Here is a 17,940-nt window from a genome sequence, read left to right on the forward strand (position 1 = left end):
CCAATATCTATGGGAATATTGCCCTTAATATTGCAACCATTGAGATCAAGTTGCTCAAGAAAGGTCGAGTGGTTTCCAATGGAATTAGGAAGGACTCCATTTAGTGAATTCATACTCAGATACAACATATTCGATATGAGTTGTTAGAAAAATATAAAAAATACTCAATTATGAAGATTCAATGGTCAAATTATTGAATTTGAGGTCGAGCCGCTAGAAGAGCCTTAAATTACCAAGTGTTTTTGGAATCAAGTCCAATATTAATGAGTTAATTGTCAAGACGACTATAATGAGCTGTGAAGCATTGGAAATAAAGGCTGGAATCATTCCACTAAGTTCATATCTCCCAAGAAAAATCCTCTTGAGATTTGGAAGGAAGTAGCCCATATCTGATGGAAAAGTGCCTGAGAGGTGATTTTCTGGTATGGCAAACTCTTGTATTGTTGAGATATTGAATATCTCCAGTAGAATTGTGCCAACAAAATTGTTAATTCCCAAATTGAAATACTTTAGGTTCTACAAATTACCAATTTCACTTGGTATTGCACCTGCAGTCACAATAAATCTATTAAAAGGAGATTTTATAACAAAGAAAACATACAACTAATAATTATTAGTTGTAAGAGAACAATCAAGACTTGGAATATATGCCATGGTGGTTGATTATAAGGCATGCAACATTTATAATTGGTTTAGCCACCCTTGAGTTGATTGCAATGGTGGATCGGAGCCACATGCACTCTAGTTGGTGCAGTTTTTACATAATCACAATTTTTTTACTTGTCGCATTGACTAGAAGAATATCTTGAGAATCCTTGTTATTATTCCACCATGGGAGTACCTAATTATTTTATTGCTTTCATTTGGAATTACCTAATACAAGACGTCACTTACCTTCGAAGTTGTTGTAGGCAAGACTTAAAAATGTGAGCTTGGATAAGTTCCCTATTTCAGGTGATAAATTTCCTGTGAAATTATTAGACCACAAGTTTAAATATTGCAGTTGTTTGCACTTGAACAAAGAGGATGGGAGCTGACTACCTGTAAGACATGCAATTACAGTTTAAAAACAAATACTGGAATTTACTTACTGATAATTAATAGCATAACCTACCAATCAAGACTAAATATTATATATACCTTCGAAGTTGTTATTGGAAAGGTTTAAAACTATAAGTGTGGTTAAGTTCTCTACTTCCGGTGGTAGTGTACCAGATGATGTATTATTGCTGAGATCAATAAATTGCAGTGAGATATGTTGAATAAAATGGAGGGCATTAGACCTGAAAACTTGTTTTCTGCGAGAGAAATTACTTTCAAGGTCGACATGATCTTGAAGATAGAGGATGGTATGGAGCCCCAAAGCTGATTATCTTCAAGTACAATTTTTTGCAATGAAGATGTACTGTTAAATAGAGATGATGGGATAGTACGTACCTTCGAAATTGTTGGTTACAAGAATTAAAATTTGAAGTTTTGTTAGCAATAAAGGAGTAATAAAGGAGTGCTATGTTTTATTATTGTTCATTTTGTTTTTTTCATTTCGATTTAGACCTAAAATATGTTTATTTAACTTTCCTTTGGTACATTTTAGTACTCTAGAGCAATTACCCAAGTGTATGCAAAATAATCCATGCTCAAAATAGGATTTGATATTTCAGTTATTGGTATTAACTAGTTGTATACCTACACGACGCGTAGAAATAATTACAATCTTTTGTACTTATTTAATCTTAAGTATCAAATGAAACAACTCATTGTAAGTCATATACTCTTTTATACGAAACTAAATAACTTAAATAAAACATACCAACTAACATTGAAAACTCGTGTAAAGCTTTTATTATCAAGCAATAAGCCATTTAAAATACACCATTTTAAGTTGTCCAGTTTGATTGTGATAGCTATCTTTGCATAACGCTTTTGCATAAACTCAAACATCTCACTAATTGATAATTTGATTCTTCTTCCACTAACCTAGACATCTACATTCAACCATCAACACATGACAGTAGCACCTAAATTTCTATTTCAACACCATTACATCCAACAAAGTTCCTCAAGTACATAAAGTGATATATAAAACATCAACACCATCAAATTAATTACAATTTATTTATCAATCTCCTTGTCGGTTTGAATAACCCGTAATCAAATCCTAGCCATTAAAAATAGCCACATCACATCTAAAATTCTTCTCCTGGAATGATCCAAACTCCAATCACTGAAGTCAACCCATAAAGAGTAAAAGAGGGGACAGGGGGAGTGAAAAAATCTGCAAAAATATTAACTGAGAATAAGGAACACAGAATTTATCAGTAGACCGCACTTTGTATAAACAAAGATGATCTTTGTATCTTAGAAAATATTGGGTTATTTGGTTCTCTCAGATCCTAGCCATCGATTGATTTGATTGATGATCACAGTAAAAGATTCAAGCATATAATTTTAAGTTACTTTATCCAGCATTGTCTTCACTTTGGGTGTTTTATTATTTTATGTTGGAGGTTCTAGACGCTCTAGATGACCAAACATAATAAAATCTAGGTCCAGAAGCCGATATTTATTTCATTTGAGAGAGCCACATTGCCCATAATAATTGGTTAAAATAAGTTTGGTATTAGATTCCAAGGTTATAATTAAACAGAATCACATAAAGCCATAAACAGATTTCAAGAACAAGTATTGAATAAAGCCATAAACATAATTCAAGAACAAGTATATTAGGTTAATGTAGTATGTCTGGGAAAGCAAACACATGAAACCTATTGATGTGTCACAAACATGAAATTAATATTCGTAAACAAACTTGAGTCTCTTACATTAGCCCCCAATATTTTTGAGAAACTTTAATTTGATCTTGTTAAGTGTAGTTGAAATGTTTTGTGTGTCAATCCTCTGTTCAGGTGAATCTATTTAGTAGCCCAAAGCTAATCCCATAGTTAATGATAAACACTCCTCCATAGCAGCACAATCACTTTCGTTTCTTAACAAATTTGCATTAGTAACTTCAACTACTGAAAGGGATAACGCGGACTCCTCCACCAATTTCTTCAAGCTCATTCATTCACTAAACATTTCATCAGTGAGCTTCTTTTTTGTGAAAGTTTCCATCAGTAAAATGCCAAAACTATACACATCCCCCATGGTAGAAACAACTCCTTCAGATCCATATTCTATAAATGATAAGAAGATAATAGAATGAATTGAAGTGTGGAGGTCAATGCTACAAAAAGAGAATAAATATGTATATGCATACAACAAGAATGATTATAGAAAGGCATTTTACATTACCTGGTGCCATATATCCAATTGTAGCAAGAGTCATGGTTTGTGTCAAAGAAACCCCATCACTTAGGAGTTTTGAAATACCAAAATCAGAGATATGTCCAACCAAATATGCATCCAACAGGACATTGTTTGGCTTCAAATCACAATGAACTATAGGTGTTGAATAACCAAGATGAAGGTATTCTAGTGCTGCCGCTACATCAATCATTATATTTAGCCTCTGTAACATATCCAAACAAGGTTTTCGGAATAGAACCACATATCTAGGTTCCCATTAGGCATGTATTCTAGTACCAAGGTCTTGAAGTCTATGTTACTACAAGCACTGATGATTTTGACAAGATTTCGGTGTCGAATATTGCATAATATCCCGCATTCTATATCAAGACTTTTGAACGCTCTTTCTAATTGCAAATTTAAAAATTTTATTGCAACATTTGTACCATCTAAGAGTGTTCTGTTATAAACTGACCCAAAACTCCCTTCTCCAAGTATGTTGTTTGCACTAAAACCTTCTGTTGCATGTAGAACTGCTTGGTGTGAAATTCTTCTCCATGTTGCTAAAGGTGATATGTTTGCGTCACCTGACAAATTGGCATTCCTCCTTTGGCATAATCTTGTTCAGGCTAATGAAATGGATGATGCAAGCATTATTAGACCAATTGAAGGTAATATATACTTTAGTATTTTTGGAAAAGAAGCACCTCCTTTGCATGGGGAAATGTGTAATCGACTCACACTGTAGAGTGCATTGTTTGACATAAATGATGCAGCTGAGAAGTTTAAAAATGGTCCTCTTTCAGGAATTTCTCCTTGTAGTTTATTAAATGAGACATTTAGATGTTTGAGATATAAGAGCACTTCTAAAGACTTGGGAATCTGACCAGATAAATTGTTATAAGAAAGATCTAAGAACTCCAAGCCTACCAGTGCACCAAAATGTAAAGGAATTGAACCTTCTAGTCGATTGAATGCCAGAGAGAGATTGGTTAGATCTTTAAGGTCACCAATCGTTACTGGGATATCATCTGAGAGTTGATTTGTTGACAAATCCAATATTCTTTGTTGACAAATCCAATATTCTCAAGACACTCATATTTCCAATCTCTAATGCAATATGGCCACTTAGAGAATTTATTGACAGGTCAAGCTCCAAAAGATATGAAAGCCTCCATAAGCTCAAACAAATTGTAGAAGTCAATTGGTTAGAGCCTAAGTAGAGAGCTCTTAAAGAAGTCATATTATTTAAGCATGCTGGAATATGTCTAGATGTATGCACTTTTCCACATAAGACAAAAAACTCAATTATGGAGATTCATTAGTCAAATTATTGAATCCTAGGTTGAGCCACTAGAGGAGCCTCAAATTACCAATCGTGTTTGGAATTGTGCCCGTGAATGAGTTCCAACTCAAGTCTATGAGAGTGAGCTGGGAAGCATTGGAAATTGAATTGGGAATTGATCCTGCAAGTTTATTCTCTCCAAGAATAAGCTGCCGTAGATTTGGAAGACGCCTGCATTTGTTGGGAGATGGTCTGAGAGTTGATTTCCCTCCATTGCAATAACTTGTATTGTTGAAATATTGAAGATTTCAAATGGAATTGATCCAGCAAAATTGTTGATTGAGATACTAAAAATCTCTAGGTTCAGCAGATTACCAATCTCACTGGGTATTGCACCGGCCATAATATGAATAATAAGTGCATTTCAATTAACAAAAAAAGTGGTTGTACTGAATCACACATACAACTTAGCAGTAAGAAAATGACCAAGTGCTGAAAGCACTTGGGTGTAGTTTTCTTAATTGATCCATGTCATGTAGTATTTATAGGTACAATATATAAAATGGGTAGGTGAATGGATCTGAAGTGACCATCTAGATTGACAACAAATGATTCTTCTAATTATAAAATGGTAGGCATTGACGAAATACTTAAAATAAATGCTTTTGAATTCTAATTGACATTCTAAGCAAAAAGGGAGGGACTAAGAGAAGGGTCAATATGGAATACAATGGCGTTTTGCTAATCGGTTAAAGATTGTGATTGACTAAAATAAATTTAAAAGATACCTTTAAAGTTGTTGTCACCATGATGCAACTCTGTAAGCATGGTCAAGTTCCCTGTCTCCAGGAGTAGCCATCCTGTGAAATAATTTCTTGATAGGGATAGAATTTGTAGCTTTTCGTACTTATACAAAATGGGTGGGAGTTGACGGCCAGAAAACTGATTGCCAGTGATGGAAAAATATTGTATGTTGGGAAGATTATCAAACATCAATATTGGTAGCGCACCAGATAGCATATTATCGACGAGGTCAATGGCTTGCAGTGAAGGCATGTTGAAGAAAATGGAGAGCATCGAACCTGAAATCTTGTTTGCTCCAAGAAAAATTCCTTGCAAGGAAGATATATTGAAGATAGAGGAAGGTATGGAGCCCAAAAGTTGATTGTATGCAAGACTAATAAGTTGCAGTGAAGATATGTTCGATAAAGATTTGTGGAACAGTACCCACAAAACTGTTATTATCAAGATACAGATATCGGAGTTTGGTTAGCAACCCCATCCATGAAGGGATTTATCTGCTAAATTCATTATATCCAAAGTCTAAGAATTCCAACCGGTGAAGATGAGACAAATCATTTGCAATTGAGCCATGAAAACTGTTGTTTCCGATGCTTAAGCTCACAAGAAATGAAAGGTTTCCTATATTCGGAGGAATGGTGCCTACGAAATTGTTACCATAAAGAAACAATTTTTGAAGCTTGGTAAAAAAGGCCATCCATGATGGTATTTCTCCACTAAAGTTATTGAATTAATTCACACCTACTTTAAGTCCATCACTATAAAAGCATAAAATTTGCGATCAAATAAATTACCCAAAACTATAATATTATTCCAAAATTAGGGAATGAAATTAAAGATTAGAAATGTCTGCCAAAACAAAAGAGGCTAAACTGGTGGAAGGGATCAAACTCACCAACTTCAAGTTTATTAAAGACTTTGTGGCGGGAAAGACACCATTGAACTCACAACAAGATCAATTAAATCCTACAGGAGCATTACTAGGAACTACTACTAACACAATTAACATGCAGTTGCAATTTCCTAGACAAGACTACAATCTAACCAAACCTGTATAATGATTTACAAATTCGTGACACATAAAGCAAGTGGTGCCATCAAAATTCATCCTGAAAGTACAATATATAGCAGGTACCCAGCCATTATAGCAAACATGGAAAAAAGATTTCTATCTATAGGCTGCTCCCTCCCACTAACTAGTATTAAACAACTAGTATTAAAAAGAAACAGAAAAAGTGTTACAGCTTCTAAGGCATCATATATCTTCAAATCCAACACTACTCTCTCTCATATTCAAGGGTAAAAAAACAGAAAACGAACAAGATATAAATCATTAGTGTGATTTATGGGAGAGATTGAAAATAGAAATAGGGGCATACCTTTCTTGGAGGAAAGCCAGAGAAATAGGAAATTACTTTGGGGCAAGGTCAGTGGCTTGACATTGATTGTGAAATACTTGTAATTGCAAAGTATTGCATGAATTTCACTTGGGCAAAGCCACCTTGCTCTGGCTTCTTAAATCTGTTCATGCAAAAATGAACAATAAAGAAAAGCATGAGAATTAAACCATCAATAAATAAAGAACTCGCACCCCAACTATAATGTTTAACATAAATGTAGAACTTTTTCAAATTGTACAAGGTTAAACATTCATTAACATAAATGCAGTCTTAGCTATTTTTTCAAAATAAAAATAATTTCCATTAGAATTTTTTTTAAATGTTTACTCCAATTCTAGTAGAGCTAGGTGAACAACAATCATTTCTAAATTGTCAAATTATATGAATTATGTATAATTTCTTTCCATAAATAAAATAATGGCCTTTTAGATATTTAAAGAAGTTTTTTTTATCAAGGCAAACAAAGTCAAACAAAAAAAACTTAAAATTACACATGTAGAAGGCACTCTTTTTTTTTCTAAAAAAAAAAAAAAAAACACTAGGAAAACAGATGAATTTCCAAACGAAAAATCAACCAAGCACAACTGCTGAAGAATTACTTTCGTGGCTTATAAAAGCCAAAGTTCTAAGCAACTTACCCCGCTGCTCAAAAAACACTGGGAAAATGCATGGAAGCACTCTCCTAACTTTAATTATAAGCACGAAATTAGGTCTTAGAAATCACTAAAAAATACTTTTCAAAGTGATTTTACTGCTAAGAAATAGGAGAAACACTGATCAAATGCATTCTAAAAATTACTAGATAAGATATATTTATGCCCGTACCTTGCAATGTATGGAAGCCATGAATCTCGGTGCCCACAAGCTGCCATTCCATCATAAAAACCCCGGACAAACAGAAATTTGCCCCCAAAAATTATTTTTTCTCGGACCTTAACTGATAACCCCGTATCTTAAACCTTATCAGTTTTCAGGCCATGGAAAAAATGATGCTATCTGCAAAAAAACCCAAACATCTCTATCAATATTTATAATCCCAAAAAAACCCAAATGCTATGGGTTCTGCAGGTGATTGGTGTTGCGATGCGATATTGATAAATATTAAAGGTTTATAGGTAAATCTTAAAGCTGGTTAGAGCTGCTGTGATTTTTGTTAAGCAGCTTTTACGTTGGGCATATGAGAAAAAAATCAACTTACGTTGGGCACAGAGGGAGTGGCGATGGCGATGCGAGGTGCTGGGCAGAGGATGGGCGACGGCGACACGGGGTGCTGAGTTGAAGATGTGTGATGACGACACAAGAACCAGAGCAGAGGAGGGGCGATGGCAAGACGGCGGGCTTTGAAGCTGGAAGACACCGAGAGAAACACGCGGGAATTCAAATGGGATGAAGAAATGGAATGGCTGGGTAGGTTTCAGAGTCTTAAAAATGCACGTTTTGAAAGGGAGAAAATGAAATGTTTTGCAGCATTTCAATATCGCAGCAATAATAAAATGGTTTTTACTAAATTATTTGCGGCGATGTAATATTCGCCGCAAAAGTTAAAATAAAGAAGCAAAAATTTACTTTTTGCGACAAAGTTGTTTCGCCGCAAAATAATTCGACACAATAAGTATTTATTTGGTAGCAAATAAGAATTACCGACAGTTTCTTAATGGTTAGAAACAAAAGAATGAAAATTTAAAAATTGACTTTTTGCAACAAAATTTCTATCACTGCAAAAAAATATTATCAGTAAACTTTTTCTGATGAGCTTAATTTTGTGGGAAAAAGTCTTTAATTTTTACAGATTAAAACTCGTGACAAATAAAATTTGGTCCAATATAATTATTTGCGGTGAGAATTTTCTGTCGATGTGAATTTAGTGACAAAATGTAATTATTTTGCTACCAAATAGTATTCGCGGGAACTGTAAATTTTTTGTCACCAACCAAGTCCGTTACTAATGAATACATATGTTATCGTAAAAAATTGTTATCTACAAATTTTTTTCTAATGAGCTTAATTTTATGGAAAAAAGTCTTTAATTTTCATAGATTGTAACTCGTGACAAATAAAATGGTCCAATATAATTATTTGCGGCGAGAATTTTATGACAACGTGATTTTGGGGGCAAAAAATAATTATTTGTTACCAAATAGTTTTGCGGCAAAACATCCAATATTGGATGTTTAAGATTTCTGACCGATAAAGATTAGACAACTCATTTGGTATTGAACCCTGAATACTGTTATGTGGAGGAATAGTACCTACAAAACCCACCTAAGAGAGGTTCAAGGCTGTTATATATCGATGATGTTTGGAACCCCATGTCACATCGACCCAATTGCAGACCCAGACACTAGTGCTCCAGTGGTGTGCCAAAAGTTGGTAAGGGTCATGAGAAATAGTCTGAGAATATGACAAAGTTAGCATGACTTAAGATTGATGTGCACTAGGGGCTAGAAATATTAAGATATTCCAATGAAAAGTCATTCAAGATGTTTATTAATTGGGCATGTACTCTAGCACCCAAGCGTCTAAAGTTGGGAGTACCATCGGAATCAGTATCAATGAATGTGATCAAATGGATATGACAAAGTTAATGCATTATATATTATTTTTTAGTAATGATCAAATGGATATGACAAAGTTAAGCCCAAAAAAGGTAGATTAATAGATTACATGCGGGTTGAGATTTTTAAAACTTTTTATTGAAACATTTCCAATCGTTCAAAAAGAGGTAGATTAATAGATTCTATGTTGATAGTATATATTATACTATCATTGCAAATTGAGGTTATTGTAATTCAGGTTTTGATTCTTGTTTAGTTGTTTTTTTATGCAATGATTAGGCTTTTGCATTTTCAAATAAAATTCTCGAAGTTTTGTGATTTTTGTAGCGTTACTCCATAATAGACAATATGTAGCCCAAGACACTGAATATCAGTACTCATAAGTAATATTAATTTCAACATAAAATACAATGTGGGTCACATACTATATCTATCTCTTTCAAATTGTAGAAAATGTTTGAGTAACAATCTCTGTTCGCCATAACTTTATTCCAAAATGTCAATCTCTTTACAAACAAATTTGCCAAATGGACCCTTTCCGAAAATAGTAGGCCATTTTGATAGTATCTACTGCCACATTTTCTTGTCCAGGATACATTTTTTTAAGTCACTCTAGTCCTTCTAGATTTCTCGTATAATGTATTTGGAAATCTAAATACTTATATAAGATATGATAAATACAACACTTTCATTTCATTTTTATCAGTTTGTGGTATTGTCTAAGGACCACTAGATCTACTCTTTTTTTAGAATAATAAATTCAATTATTGATTGATAACGCTACATCTTCGTTATCATCCCTCATTTACATATGCTTAGGAGACAAAAAACCAAATAAAAAAATGGATTGAGCACTCACAATGGATTCTTTATCCTATTCTTTAAAGTACATCACCAAAACTTACTTTTTCTAGTTTACATACTGACTTTTACAATATGTCATCCATCAGCTTATCTATTTTTTCTCTATATCATTTAAATATTCTTTTTTTATTCTTTTTAAATATTTCATTTCTACCAATAAATTTACAATATCCATATATATTTTTATATTTTAAATTTTTTTTATATATACAATGTAAAATAATTCAGTCCTATACACGTAAAACAAAAATATATAAGCCAAATAAAAATTGAAAATAAAATCAAAATATGAAAGAAATTGGTTTAAAAATATTTCCAAGGTATTTTTTAGAAAAAAATGAAATATATGTGTTTTAAATGATGAACAATAAAATGAATTTACTTACATGATAAAAATCAAAATAAAAGAAAATGAGGGAGTATCCTCTGCTACATGCTTGTATCATCATGTAATGACGTGGTATTAGTAAAGAATAATGTCGCTGAAATCTGGAAAGATTTGTCCGAAAGATTTGTAAAAGTAATAATTCTGTCAATAAGTTTAAGAGCTTTTGAGTTGAGTTATTTAGATATCTTTAGCTCAAAATTTTGACCTCAAAAAGTTTCTAAAGGTCAAAACATGTGTTAACCCCTAAAAGTAGCACAACAGGCGGAATGGAGAAAGAGTCATTCTTGGCTCGCTGTGGCGGTGTGGTGTGGAGCACTCGATGGTGGTCTGGTGTGGCTGTACAATATCTGTGCTTACATCCTTGGCAGTGAACAAGATATAAATATAAAGAAACTAAAAGAGACGAAGACACATATTTACATGGCTCGGCATAATGCCTACATCCACTGGTCTTTTAAGGGGGAGATTCCAATATAATATGATTGTTTTATAAGCTCTCATGGTCACTCATTCTCGCTGTACAATAGAGATCAAAGATATATTTTCTTAAGGTGAACCTATAATTGGTGCTCTGGTTCCTAGGTTGAAGAAGCTAAAGAATAGGTCGAAGTCACAGTTTGGAAGAAGTCCAGAAGAATAAGCCCTTGGAATTGTCTGGTTCCCTCCCTTTTATATTCTACCCCTTGTTCCTTTATGTCACATCTCCTCTCATTTATGTCACATCTCTCATTTTCTTCTTGACACCCTATACTTCATCAGCCTTTTGCCCCCTCATTCCTTCTCTCTTTCTTCCCTCCTGATGAGACTATCAACCTTGGGTTGGGCTTAGAAAACCAATTGGGCCTAGTATAATTTGTTTCCTCCAGTTGCCACGATTCTTAAGGAAAATTTGCTCCAAAAGAAGATCTTCAGAATCTTTAAAGATAAAATATGCAATCAAAATAATCCACCAAAGTCCGTAGACAAATAAATTCTGAGAGCATATCCCTGGTTATTTGTTTCACTTGCGACAAGTGATGAAGATTTCAGAGCGCGAGGCTAGGCAGGAGATGGGCTCGACCGTGTTAGGTGAGAGAGCGGAGCTTGTCTTGACGAGATAAGTGGAAGGTTAGCTTGACTGCATTAGTTACGAGCATAGAGCTTGTCTTTGGCGGGAAATGCGCAGGAAATAGGCTCGACCGCATAGTGTGAGCACACAGCTTGACCTAGCGAGATAAGCATGAGGTTAGCTCGACTGTGTAGAGTGTGAGTGCAAAGCTCAGATTAGCGAGATAAACAGGAGGTTAGCTCGACCTTGTTAGGTTCGAGTGCACAACTCATCTTTTGCAAGAGATGTGTGGGACATAGGCTAGACCGACTAAGGTACGAGTGTGGAGCTCAGCTTGGAGGACGAAGGTCTAGCAATCATGTGACATGCCCGTCCGTTGGGTGCTTGGGGGGTCGGGCAGTCCCTAACATTTCCTGTCTATTAATTCATTCTTGAACATATCTCAAACTAGGTGGTTGTGGCACGAGTGTTAAACACTCATCATTTGCTAAGGGAGATGTTGTCCCAGGAATAATGTCGGGCAGCCGAAAGATTGGATCCGCGCTATGCCATGAGAGAGGTCGGGCAGCCTAGAGATTAAGCCCACCTCTTTGAACCTCACAGGGAGGTAAGTAGTAGATGCATAATTGTGCCACAAAATCCAAACTAGTTAGCGTAGATAATTCCCAATCACAAGTGTTGAATTTTCAAACCTAAATCGTCTTGCTACAATGTGGTGACAATATGAGACAATAGTTATGGCATGATGGTAAATGCTCGACATTTGCTGGAGGAGATGCTGTCTCAGGAGTAATATCGGGTAGTCGAAAGACTGAACCCGCACTCCTCCTTGAGAGAGGTCGGGTAGTCTGGAGACTAAGCCTGCCTCTTTGAGCCTCATGAGAAGGTAAGTAGGAGATGCTTGACCATCTTGCAAAAGCCAAATAGGTTAGCGTAAATAATTCCCAATCGTAAGTGTGGAATTCGTAAACCCGAATAGTCTTGTCGGAGTGTGGTGAAGGTTTGAGACAACGGTTATGGCACAATTGTAAATGCTTGGCACTTGCTGGAGGAGATGTTGTTTCAAGAGAAATGTCATGCAATCTAAAGATTGGACCCGCACTCTGCCATGAGAAAGGTCGAGAAGCCTCGAGACTAAACACGCCTCTTTGAGCCTCACAGGGAGGTAAGTAGTTGGGCAACTGAGAAGTTGGACCCATACTTCACTGTGGGAGAAGTTGGGTAAGTAGTCGGGCAGCCGAGAGGTTAGACCCGCACTCTGCTGTGAGAGAGGTCGAGCAGCCTAAAGACTAAACTCGCATCTTTGAGACTCACGGGGAGGTAAGTAGTCGGGCAATTTAGGAATGGACCCACACCCGCCAGTTGATGCTGCATGGAAGGTAAGTGTTGAGCAGGCTAGAGCTAGACCCGAACTTCGCCGTAATGGAGGCTTGGGTAAGTAGTCGAGCAACCAAGAAGTTGCACCCGCACTCTGCCATGAGAGAGGTTGAGCGGCCTGAGGCTAAACCTGCCTCTTTGTGCCTCACGAGTAGGTAAGTAGTCAAGCAGCCTATAGGCAGCCGAGATGCTGGACTTGCACTCTGACGTGAGCTAGGTCGAGCAACCTGTAGACTAGACTCGCCTCTTTGAACCCTCATGGGGAGGTAACTAGTCGGGTAGTTTGTGACTAAACTCGCACTTGTCTATTGACGTTACAGGGAAGGTAAGTGTCGGGGAGGCTGGAGTTGAACCCGTACCTCGCCGGGAGGGAGGTCAAGCCATTGAGGGGGCTGGACTTGCCTATTGGCTCTCATAGGGAGGGCAAGTAGTCAAGGCGCTTGTCCCTATGCATGTGAATGCCAAACTGTTTATACCGATGGAAACATATTGAGACGTTCGAGCAATGTTCAAGTGGGGCTATGTAGTCGGTGTTTCATGCTACAAGAATTAATTATGTTAGTAAAAATGTAATCCACATAAGTTTTTAGGGAGACAAACCAGGATGTTTTAGCCACTGTAGCAGATTTTTGCTTGACAGAAATTGGCTACAGTAGGTTGTTGTTTCTTCTCTTTCTTGCACTTATTTTCTCTCTCTCTCTCTCTCTTTTCTTTATTTTCTTTTTAAACATCTTGCCCATCAAACGCTACACAACTATGACCTCCTTGGTTGACCGTTGCATGGGATGTGTGACCATCGTTACATCCCTCTTGGCCATTAACTTCATGGGCGGGTAATCTTGACAACATTGCTGAGGGTCTTCGTGTCTCGGCCTCGTCGCTGTGGAGTAGTGGTCAGAGGACTACCGAGGTCGAGGAGGTTGTGTCCTATCAATGTGTGAGAAGCTGTGAGTCCGAGGAAATTGTGGTCGGGATGTACAAGGGCAAGATGGTTTGGGTGAGGTGTTGGAGGCCGAGATGTGTCTATCTGAGATGTATGTAAGCTTTTGTGACTCAACTGCGTGCATGACCAAGATGGGGTGTGTGGCGCCCCCGACCCCCATGTAAGGAAACATGGGAATCGAGACGCCAGGATGATGACAACACGGTCATGCATCCCAACGAAAGTGCCATGTGTGTACATGCAATAGTGTACAATAAAAACAACGCAGCGGATAAGTCAACTAAGTACTAGAATTTAAATACAAGTAAACATCAGTAAAATGGTTTAAAAAGTTATACAGTCATCCCAAAATAAAGTTTAACACATGTCTCAAAATACAAATGAGTGATCTCAAATCACTCCTCGGGCAGAGCTGACTCCTCAGGCCCACCCTCATCTTCATCTGCATCAAAATCTGCGTTACCACAAAATGGTACCGCAGGTAAGTATAACCCAAATAATCATCAGAAATAAAATGCATTTAATGCAGCCAACATGTATGCATATGAAGAAATATGCATTTTCCTCAAAACATCATTTTCCCCAAAAATGATTATTTTCCAACACACGCCAAAATCCCAATTGGCCCAAAAATAATTCGTAAAACATTTTCCCAGAAAATGCTTTACACAAAATCCAACACACGCTATTTTCTCAGAAAATAGTCCATTTTTAATGTATGCACCATGATCTCCCCTATAGGTCATCCGCACACCCTGGCTTCGTAGCGATGCCCACTTCCGCGCCCAACACATACGTGGGAAAACATCCACTACACAACGAGCGATGCCCAGTTCCGCGCCCAGCACGTACGTAGCCAAGCATCCTCTAGTTCCCGCCAGCAGAAAGACCACGGAATCGGCACGAATCTCTCGTCCGATCCCATTGTCGCCCGGCGACAATCCAGGGGACGTCACTCAGTATATTACGCTCCCGAGTTACCAGAGGAGCTCCACCGAGATAATACCGCATCTCGGCTTGGGGTTCGTGATACACACGCACCCAATAAATCATTTCACATGAAAACCCAGTTTTCAATGAACACATGAACATGAATGCAATACACGAAAACCCAGTTTCCTTTACAAACATGATCATGCATGAAATTATGAAATGTACATGTACCAACTGTAATCCACAACCATCAATAACCAACCCAATCAAATCTAACCAAACAACTCCAATCACCAATCCATCCGACCCCCGTACTCCTCGGACTCAGTCCGGCAAAACCAATCAACAGTTTAAATACAGTGAAATGTGTTAGTGCAAAAATACATTAAATTCAAAAGAATTCTTTGGAAAATACTTACAGTGCTATATAGCAATTTCTGAAGGATCACGAAGCTGCAAGAGGCGGCAACACAGCAACAGAACAGTGTCAAATACACTGTGGCCGTGGCCGTGGGTCTCAAAGACCCACTTTTCAACGGAGACAAACGAAGACCCAAAATTAATAGGGTAGGGCCTAGGAATGTCGGTGAAGCTAGTGGTGGTGAAGGTTGGTCGTGGGTGACGGCACAAGGGGTGGTTTATGGTCAAAAATACCCAAAACGGAAATGGAGTTGGATGTGCTTCACCGGTGACGGATCGGAAGTGGGGTTGGGTCCAATGGGTTACCAAGAGGTCGAGGATGAAGTGGTGTGAAGATGGTGGCCAATGGTGGTGCGACGGCGACGCAGCGGCGGAAAGAGTGACGCGGCTTGGAGAGGCTCATGGTGGCTAACGGAGGTGATGGAGGAGCTGGAAACGGAGGGAGGGGGTCGCCGGCCGGTGGGGAAGTTGGGGAGCCGGGCGGTGTCGACCACTGCCGGCGCACGGCGGCGGGCTGGGGGAGAGAAGAAAGGACAGAGAGAGAGGGAAGGAGCTGGACGCGCGCGGGAATGAATGAACCAGGAAAGAAAAATAAAAGAAAGAAGAAAAAGAAAAAGGAAGAAAAAGAAATGAGGAAAGGAAAATGGAAGGAAAAGAAACGAGGTCCAATCCTCACATCTTGGGTCACAAAAATGATCCAACGGAAACGATTTCAAAACCACAAGTTAAATAAAATAATTTAAACGTAATGGTAAAGTCAAATTGAAATAATTTAATTTAAATATTAAAAGCAATTTAAATGCATAACAATAAATAAATATTAATAAAGCACATAAAATTAATTTTCACCAAATTAAAATCATAAAAATAAACTCACTAAAAATCCAACCAATTTTAAAATAAGAGAATAAATTTTTCGAATAAATAAAAATAATCATTCAGTAAAAATACACTAAAATACGGGATGTTACAGGGTGGTCATCGTCGTGCATGGCCGAGATGTGTTGATGCCTGCTAGTACATGGATAGGTAGTTTCTGCCCTAGATTTTTGTGGCCATGAGAGGAGGCATCGAATAACTTGGCTGAGTTGTTGATAGTGGCCGAGATGTTCGAGACGGCCGTGCATGTGATGGTCGGGATGTAGTGGCCGGGATACCTTGCATTGGCCGAGATGCATTGTTGTCTTCGACTCTTCGTGGGGTGGTGTGAGACTACCTAGGAGGAGATGGACGACATCGGTGGTCCACATGGTGGATATCGGCGCCCCTACCATGCCATGGTAGGGCCAGGCCAAGTATCCTCGACCATGTGCACTCCTGTGCATGTGTTGCTAACAGTGAGACAACTTCTGGTTGGGGATGGTCCTGAGGCAAACAACGCCGGCTGTCCACGAGGTGGCAGCCCTATCGTGCCATAACGAGCTAGGTTAAGGAGTTTTAGCCACTACACATGGCTTGCATGGCAAAAGCTAGCTCTGTGGGGGCTGATTGGGGACCACACCAGTATATACAAATGGTCTGAGTGGGCTAGGTGGTGGCCGTCTGCCTCCTCCACCAGCTGCGCCACTACTGGTCTGAGTGGTTCTCTCGTGTGCACGGTGAGATGCCCACCAGGTGCACTGTTCACGGCCCCCATGGATGGAAGCTTGAAACTGCAGGCGGGTCAACTGAACTCAAGGCGAGACGCCACACGCCTCTGGGTGCATGACAACGTAAACCCATAGGGCACTGTACATGTTGTTATGCATGCCATGCACAATGGGACGTGCATGGCACTGTGTAGCTAAATGCATAGTGTTATGCCTAACATGTGTAGGTGCACAATGCAGTGACTCGAGAGGTGCATGTGCATGCACAGAGTGCATTTAAGTCCATAGTACTCACCCATTTACTCCCCCCTCTTTGTGCATAATGCACCCAAAGTGCACTGAGCATTTGCAGCTCAAGTGGCGTGTAACTTGGGTCCCCACCTAGGCAAGAATGAGTTCAGTCGCCCAATTTCTACAGCAATGTTTTTTATAAAAATAAAAACTGAAAGGTTGAGGGCGCCTATCTGGGAGGATGTCATCTGCTCGTTCGGTGATTATTTAGCACACCGGAAAATCATCCTTCTCCCGCTTTTGGTGTAGAAAGTAAATTAGATCCCATAGACAACACCAACTGTTAATGCCTAAAAATAGCATAATAGGTCGAAAAGGGAGAAATAGTCAATCTCGGCCCAATATGGCAATCCGCCGCTTGATCGGTGCGGTGTGGATCCCCAACGATGGTCTGGTGTGGCTGTATGGTGTCCGTGCTTATATCCATTGTAGTGAACAGAAAATAAATGCAGAGAAAGTAAAAGAGATGGAGATACACGGATTTACAAGGTTTGGCATAATGACTACGCCCATGGGTCATTTAGGAGGGGAGAATCAACTATAAATAATTATTTTACATGCTCTCATGGTCACTCATCCTTGTTGTACAATGGAGATCATATATTTATTTTCTAAAGGTGAGCCTGTCGTTAGTGCTCTAGTTCTCAAGTTCAAGAAGTTGAAGGAGAGGTTGAAGTGAATGTCTGGAAGAAGTCCGGAAGAAGAAGGCCTTGAAATCATTTGGTTCCCTCCTTTTTATCTTCTGCCCTTGTTCCTTT

The 17,940-nt window shown here is 38.2% G+C and overlaps 1 long non-coding RNA gene across 3 annotated transcripts; it reads right to left on the reverse strand.

The window, feature by feature from the left end:
• Nucleotides 1–1,887: 1,887 nt before the first annotated feature.
• On the reverse strand, nt 1,888–8,216 carry LOC109000153. 3 transcript variants are annotated; one of them, XR_004801317.1, is made up of 4 exons: nt 7,973–8,216; nt 7,600–7,770; nt 6,754–6,895; nt 1,888–5,685 (listed from the first exon to the last, which is right to left on the reverse strand). It is a non-coding gene; the product is annotated as an uncharacterized LOC109000153 (long non-coding RNA). The 3 variants fall into 3 exon arrangements; XR_004801316.1 differs by having other exon boundaries at nt 1,888–3,176; nt 3,295–6,895; XR_004801315.1 differs by having other exon boundaries at nt 1,888–6,895.
• Nucleotides 8,217–17,940: the final 9,724 nt, after the last annotated feature.

The sequence above is a fragment of the Juglans regia genome, chromosome 4 (assembly GCF_001411555.2).
Source record: "Juglans regia cultivar Chandler chromosome 4, Walnut 2.0, whole genome shotgun sequence".
In the NCBI taxonomy this organism is placed as follows: Eukaryota; Viridiplantae; Streptophyta; class Magnoliopsida; order Fagales; family Juglandaceae; genus Juglans; species Juglans regia.